Consider the following 8,096-nt stretch of genomic DNA (forward strand, 5'->3'; position numbering starts at 1 on the left):
AACTCAGCGGGACAGGCAGCATCCCTGGAGAGAAGGAATGGGTGACGTTTCGAGTCGAGACCCTGCTTCATGCTGAGAGGAAACACTTTTTCTCACAGAGAGTGGTGAGTCTGTGGAATTCTCTGCAGGTAGGTTCTCTGGATGCTTTCAAGAGAGAGCTAGATAGGGCTCTTAAAAATAGTGGAGTCATGGGATATGGGGAGAAGGCAGGAACGGGGTACTGATTGGGGATGATCAGCCATGATCACATTGAATGGCGATGCTGGCTCGAAGGGCCGAATGGCCTACTCCTGCACCTATTGTCTATTGCCTATTGAGAGTCAGGGGAGACGGAGACCAGAGATGTGGCAGGGTGAGGTGTGAAAACGAGATATCAAAGGTGACAAAAGCTCCAAGGAAATGTAGAATGGTTCATTGTTGGCTGAAGGGAAGGTGAGGCATAGAAACTGTAAAATGCATCAGGAGGACAGTGAAACTAGTCGGAAAACTAGGGTGGGGGAGGGACGGAGAGAGGGGGAAAGCAAGGGTTACTTGAAGTTAGAGAAGTCAATGTTCATACCGCTGGGGTGTAAGCTGCCCAAGCGAAACATGAGGTGCTGTTCCTCCAATTTGCGCTGGGCCTCACTCTGACAATGGAGGAGGCCCAGGACAGAGCGGTCAGTGTGGGAATGGGAGGGGGAGTTAAATGTTTAGCAACCGGGAGATCAGGTAGGCCAAGGTGAGCAGAGCGGAGGTGTTCAGCGATAATCAGCGACAGATCATTTTTCGGGTTGGTGCTCTTCATCAGACTGATTGGAGTTAGGGTGGGGAGAAAACTGGACAAGAGAGTTGGGGGAGAACAAAACCTGGCAAGTGATAGATTAGGGCATTTTGGATCAGGCCCTTCTTCAGGCTCGTCACCTATCCATGTTCTCCACAGATGCTGCCTGACCCGCTGAGTTACTCCAGCACTCTGTGAAACGTCACCTATCCATGTTCTCCACAGATGCTGCCTGACCCGCTGAGTTATGGTGCAGCAGCATCTATGGAGCGAAGGAAATAGGCAACGTTTCAGGCCGAAACCCTTCTGGAAATAGGCAACGTTTCGGGCCGAAACCCGGAAGGGTTTCGACCCAAAACGTTGCCTATTTCCTTAGCTCCATAGATGCTGCCTGACCCGCTGAGTTACTCCAGCACTCTGTGAAACGTCACCTATCCATGTTCTCCACAGATGCTGCCTGACCCGCTGAGTTACTCCAGCACTCTGTGTTCTCTACCGTTCCGGAGTCTCGGGATACATTCAGGACTTCCTTTACAAAGACGTTGCCAGGACTTGATGGCCTGCGCTATGGAGAGAGGTTGGGCAGGTTAGGTCTCTATTCCTTGGAGCGCAGGAGGATGAGGGGTGATCTTATAGATGTGTATAAAATCATGAGGGGAATAGATAAGGTAAACGCACGGAGTGTTTTATCCAGGGAAGGAGAATCAAGAATCAGAGGACATTGGGTTAAATTGAGAGAGGAAGATTTAGTGCCCACCTGAGGGGCAACCTTTTTGCACACAGTATGGTGGGTGTATGGAACGAGCTGCCAGAGGAGGTAGTTGAAGGTGGTACTATAGCAGCATTTAGGACAGGAAACGCTAGAGGCAGGAAATATGTTCCCGATGTTGGGGGTGTCAATAGACAACAGGTGCAGGAGTAGGCCATTTGGCCCTTCGAGCCAGCACTGCCATTCAATGTGATCATGGCTGATCATCCCCAATCAGTACCCCTTTCCTGCCTTCTCCCCATATCCCCTGACTCCGCTATCTTTAAGAGCCCTACCTAGCTCTCTCTTGAAAGTATTCAGAGAACCGGCCTCCACCGCCCTCTGAGGCAGAGAATTCCACAGACTCACAACTCTCTGTATGAAAAAGTGTTTCCTCGTCTACGTTCTAAATGGCTTACTCCTTATTCTTAAACTGTGACCCCTGGTTCTGGACTCCCCCAATATCAGGAACATGTTTCCTGCCTCTAGCGTGTCCAAACCCTTGATAATCTTACATGTTTCAATAAGATTCCCTCTCATCCTTCTAAACTCCAGAGTCTCCTCATCTCCTTCCTAAAAGAATGTCCTTAAATTCTGAGGTTATGACCTCTAGTCCTATCTAGTCCTATATGACCATATAGTCCAATGAAGTACCCCTCATTCTTCTAAACTCCAGTGATTACAGGCCCGGTGCCGTCAAACGCTCATCATATGTTAACCCACTCATTCCTGGGATCATTCTTGCAAACCTCCTCTTGTCCCTCTCCAGAGCCAGCACATCCTTCCTCAGATACGGTGCCCATATTGCACCTTATAGAGCCTCAGCATTACATCCCTGTTTGTGTAGAAGCCTTCTCGAAATAAATGCGTTTGCTTTATTTACTACCGATTCCAAGAGCGGAACTCGCTATCAAAACATGGAGGGGACGGGGGACACCATTTTTTGGCGTCCACGCGCGCATGCGCACACTCCCACGCGCGAGGTTTTGGAGGCTCAATCCAGCGCTAAATGCAGCTCAACTCTGCCTGTCTCACTGGGTTAACCTACAGCCCTGCCTGGACTGACGGGACACCAGCGCTGCTTCTCGGCGCTGGCCATATTTCCCGCAAGTCCAGGAAGGGCTGTAGGCTCACCTGGCGGGACAGGCAGAGTTAGCTGGGTTTAGCGCTGTTTCTCTGTGCTGGCCCGTCTGATTCCTGACCAAAGATCCTATATCGGAGGATCTTTGCTGCCAACCACTCTGGCACCCATGGGGGGGGGCACTCGGGTGGGGACAGGACAGCGCTGGAGACCCGGCCGGGATCGATTCTGGCTGCGGATGAAGCGCAGGTCTGTGCCACGTCTCCCTCCTCCAATCACTGCGCTGAATCATCATGTCCCGCCCCATTTGCCTGCTGACCGACGTCTCTCTCGTCCAATCGGCGCCCTCGATCATCAGTCCCACCCCCACTGTCTCGCGGAAAGCAGAGATTTCACCGGGTTTTAAAATCGGGATGACAAAAATTTGGGGGGGATGTCCCCCACCTCTCAAAACATGGAGGGGACGTGTCCCTCTGCCACCCTCCCCCCCCCCGGATTTTCCGCCCCTAACTGATTCGACTTGAAGATTAACTTTTTGGGAATTTCCAGTATAATTTTATAGAAGCCAATTCACCTGCATGTCTGAAGTTATCGATATCCATCTGGACCCAGAGCCAAAATTTATAATATTAGGATTATCAGAACATACTTCAAACTTTACGATAACTCAGACAATTTCTTAATTACAGTCTAACAACTGCGAAAAAAATAATACTAACATTTTGGAAAAAACCAGCAGCCCCCACAATTAAAATGTGGATTACGGAAATGACTGAGAACTTGCACTTGGAAAAAATAAGACTTGTCTTAATTGACAAACCAGAATTTTTTGTTAGAATATGGTCTCCATTTATTGAATATTTTGAAATGTAAATTGGTTTAACACAGAATCTGTGGAGAACATGGATGGGTGACGTTTCACAGAGTGCTGGAGTAACTCAGCGGGTCAGGCAGCATCTGTGGAGAACATGGATAGGTGACGTTTCACAGAGTGCTGGAGTAACTCAGCGGGTCAGGCAGCATCTGTGGAGAGAAGGAATGGGTGACGTATCGGGTCGAGACCCTTGCTCAGACTGAGAGTCATGGGAGAGGGAGACTCAAGAGATATGGAAGGCCAAGGTGTGAAAATGACAGATCAAAGGGGACGATAAGCAAGAAAATGTAGAATGGCGTATTGTTGGTCGAGGGGAAGGTGAGAATGAAACTTACAATCAGTAAAATTTAATCAGGGGTTCTGTGAAACTGGTCGGAAGAACTAGGACGGGGGACATTACCTGGTCAGGAAACTGAGAAAATAAATCGAAATTCCACAGAAGCAGCACGAGCATCCCTTGTACCACATCACCTGACCCACTTTACTACATCTACACCTTATTCTTTCTCCAGTAAAGTAACTAGCATTGTATAATTTGTCAGAGTGAGGCCCAGCGCAAAATCACTTTGGCAGCTCACACCCCAGCGGTATGAACATTGACTTTATAACAAGAGGAATCGAATATAGGAGCAAAGAGATCCTTCTGCAGTTGTACAAAGCCCTAGTGAGACCACACCTGGAGTATTGTGTGCAGTTTTGGTCCCCTAATTTGAGGAAGGACATTCCTGCTATTGAGGGAGTGCAGTGTAGGTTTACAAGGTTAATTCCCGGGATAGCGGGACTGTCATATGCTGAGAAAATGGAGCAGCTGGGCTTGTACACTCTGGAATTTAGAAGGATGAGAGGATATCGTATTGAAACATATAAGATTGTTAAGGGCTTGGACACGTTAGAGGCAGGAAACGTGTTCCCGATGTTGGGGGAGTCCAGAACCAAGGGCCACAGTTTTTTTTGGGGGGAATTTATTTTATTAGAAGCAGTTGTACAGGGATAAGGTGATCGACATAACAGTTATACAATTGTTGTACAGCTTCATTTTTAATATTGAAACCTAAATTTTTTTTAAAAAGGGAAAAAAGGAAAAAAGAGAGAAAAAAGGAGAAAGTGAAGAAAAAGCCTGTCCCACTTAGGAAACCTGAACGGAAACCTCTGGAGACTTTGCGCCCCACCCAAGGTTTCCGTGCGGTTCCCCGAGGTTGCAGGTGGTTGCTGGAGGTTGCAGGTAGTTGAAGCAGGTAGGGGGACTGATAAAAACCTCCGGGAACCTCACGGAAACCTTGGGTGGGGCACAAATTCTCCAGAGGCTTCCGTTCAGGTTTCTTAAGTGGGACAGGGGCATAAGCGACCAAAGAAGTGCAAAAAGGAAGAAAAGAAATAAGGAAAAAGAAGATAAGAAGATGGAGATATACCTTCCCCCCCCCCCCCCAACCCTCACCCATCCCTGGCATTGGATTTAAATTTGTGTTTAGAGGGAGTACAGAGAAGGTTCACCAGACTGCTTCCTGGGATGTCAGGACTTTCATATGAAGAAAGACTGGATAGACTCGGCTTGTACTCGCTAGAATTTAGAAGATTGAGGGGGGATCTTATTGAAACTTACAAAATTCTTAAGGGGTTGGACAGGCTAGATGCAGGAAGATTATTCCCGATGTTGGGGAAGTCCAGAACACGGGGTCACAGTTTAAGGATAAGGGGGAAATCTTTTAGACTTCTCCCTTATCCTTTTTCGAGATGAGAAATTTCTTTCCCCTTCAAGATGAGAATTTTTTTTTCACACAGAGAGTGGCGAATCTGTGGAACTCTCTGCCACAGAAGGTAGTTGAGGCCAGTTCATTGGCTATATTTAAGAGGGAGTTAGATGTGGCCCTTGTGGCTAAAGGGATCACGGGGTATGGAGAGAAGGCAGATACAGGATACTGAGTTGGATGATCAGCCACGATCATATTGGATGGCGGTGCTGGCTCGAAGGGCCGAATGGCCTACTCCTGCACCTATTTTCTATGTTTCTATGTTTAACCATTCTGTTGTTGCAGAAATTCAGTGAAAGGCAACTTTTATGTAGCTGTGTATCTCGTTGCTTTTGTACCTTAATTGGTACGGGACAATAAAACACCTTTGAAACCGTTGAGTTACTCCAGCATTTTGCGTCCATCTTTTGCATAATTCACTTGCTCATGAATCTACAGACGAACGTTAAAGACTTTTACACTCGTGCGGGGTTAGAGCGTGTGAATCCGCACCTTACCGCCATTTTACACGTATTTCAAACGCACCATGGTAAATTCTTACAATACATTCCTGCAGAGAGGAAATTTTAAAACACCACAGATTGACACAAAAAAGCTGGAGTAACTCAGTGGGTCAGGCAGCATCTCTGGAGTGAAGGAATGGGCCTACGTTTCAAATTGAGACCCTTCTTCAGTCTGAGAGTTCTTCAGGGGAGAGGGAGACATAGAAACATAGAAAATAGGTGCAGGAGGAGGCCATTCGGCCCTTCGAGCCAGCACCGCCATTCATTGCGATCATGGCTGATCGTCCCCTATCAATAACCCGTGCCTGCCTTCTCCCCATATCCCTTGACTCCACTAGCCCCTAGAGCTCTATCTAACTCTCTCTTAAATCCATCCAGTGACTTGGCCTCCACTGCCCTCTGTGGCAGGGAATTCCACAAATTCACAACTCTCTGGCTGAAAAGGTTTTTTCTCACCTCAGTCTTAAATGACCTCCCCTTTATTCTAAGACTGTGGCCCCTGGTTCTGGACTCGCCCAACATTGGGAACATCTTTCCTGCATCTAGCTTGTCCAATCCTTTTATAATTTTATATGTTTCTATAAGAACCCTCCCCTCATCCTTCTAAACTCCAGTGACACATGGAAGAGGTGTGAAAACCACCGATCAAAGGAGATCATGGCCTCCTCCATTGCCAGAGTGAGTCCCACCGTAAATTGGAGGAGCAGCACCTCATATTTCGCTTGGGTAGTTTACACCCCAGCGGTATGAACATTGACTTCTCCAATTTCAGGTAGTCCCTGCTTTCTCCCTCCTTCCCCTCCCCTTCCCAGCTCTCCCACAGCCCACTGTCTCCGCCTCTTCCTTTCTTCTTCCCCCCCCCACCTCCACATCAGTCTGAAGAAGGGTTTCGACCCGAAATGTCACCTATTCCTTCGCTCCATAGATGCTGCCTCACCCGCTGAGTTTCTCCAGCATTTTTGTCTACCCATCGATTTTTCCAGCATCTGCAGTTCCTTCTTAAAGATCAAAGGGCGGGCGATGATCAAGGAAGTGTAACATTTTTCTTTGGTCATTGTCTGCTTTGATCTATCGTTTTCACACCTTACCCTTCCATATCACTAGTTTCCCTGACTCTCAGTCTGAAGAAAGGTCTCGACCCAAAAAGTCACCCATTCCATCTGTATCTTTACACTGTGAACGGCTGGATTGTAATCATGTATTGTCTTTCCGCGGACTGGTTAGCACGCAACAAAAGCTTTTCACTGTACCTCGGTACACGTGACAATAAACGAAACTGAACTGAACTCCACAGAGCTGCTGCCTGGCCCGCTGAGGTAAAGGGGCTGTCCCACTGTACGAGCTAATTCAAGAGTTAATTCTCCCGAGTTTCCCATGATACGAACTCGGAGATTTACGGTAATGGCCGCTCGTAGGTACTCAGGGCTCTCGTGGACATTTTTCAACATGTTGAAAAATCTTCACGAGTCTTCATGAGCTTACCGCGTTTCCCGAGTGCCTGCCGTTAGCGTTACGAGCCGCTAAGAGACGTCCCGAGCTCCGACGTACCCGCTACGTACATTCTACGTGCTTACCACGAGTTTGATTTTTTTTTTAACTCGGGAGAGCTCTTGAATTACCTCGTACAGTGGGACAGGACCTTACTCCAGCACTTTGTGCCTGTCTTCGGTGTGAACCAGCATCTGCAGCTCCTTCCTACACATAAAATAAACATTTGCATGCACCAGGATTTCAAAACCCCTCTGGGGGGTGTACAGTTTAAACAAGCCAGCCAGACCAGTTAGGTTGTCAAAAAAATGTCATACTGTGCTCGGATGGGGTCAGTGAAAGAGGAGACACAGCACAAGACAGACGGGGATGGTGGTGTCAGGGGGAAGGGTGGTTGTGAATTTGTAGCGTTAATGGTTTAGAGAGAGGGAGAGTGTGGCTGCCACACAAACTCAGTGTGGCAACCCCTGATTTTAAAGAACTAGACGATACATCAAAACTAAGAATAATCCTCGGCGAAGGAAATACGGCACATCTTGGTGCACAATACGTAACAGCATGCCATAACCTGAGAGACGGTGAATGACCAACATGCACATATGTACGCACACACTAATCGACATTAACTGACACTAAGAAATTAATATTGAATTGCTAAACTTGCTATTGTGTTCTACTGCTTACAGCTGCAATCAATAAAGGGCCATAGGCCTATTGCGAGTTTATGTACAGGGACATATCTATCCATGCACTGTATACTTGTATTTATACTTATGCATTTTAAATATGTATGTCATGTTTTATACTTTGGCAATATGGCAATGTTTTTTATCATGCCAATAAAGTTTTTAAATTGAATTGAAATTGAATTGAGCGGAGAGGGAGAGAGGGAGG

This window comes from Amblyraja radiata, chromosome 5 (genome assembly GCF_010909765.2).
Source record: "Amblyraja radiata isolate CabotCenter1 chromosome 5, sAmbRad1.1.pri, whole genome shotgun sequence".
In the NCBI taxonomy this organism is placed as follows: Eukaryota; Metazoa; Chordata; class Chondrichthyes; order Rajiformes; family Rajidae; genus Amblyraja; species Amblyraja radiata.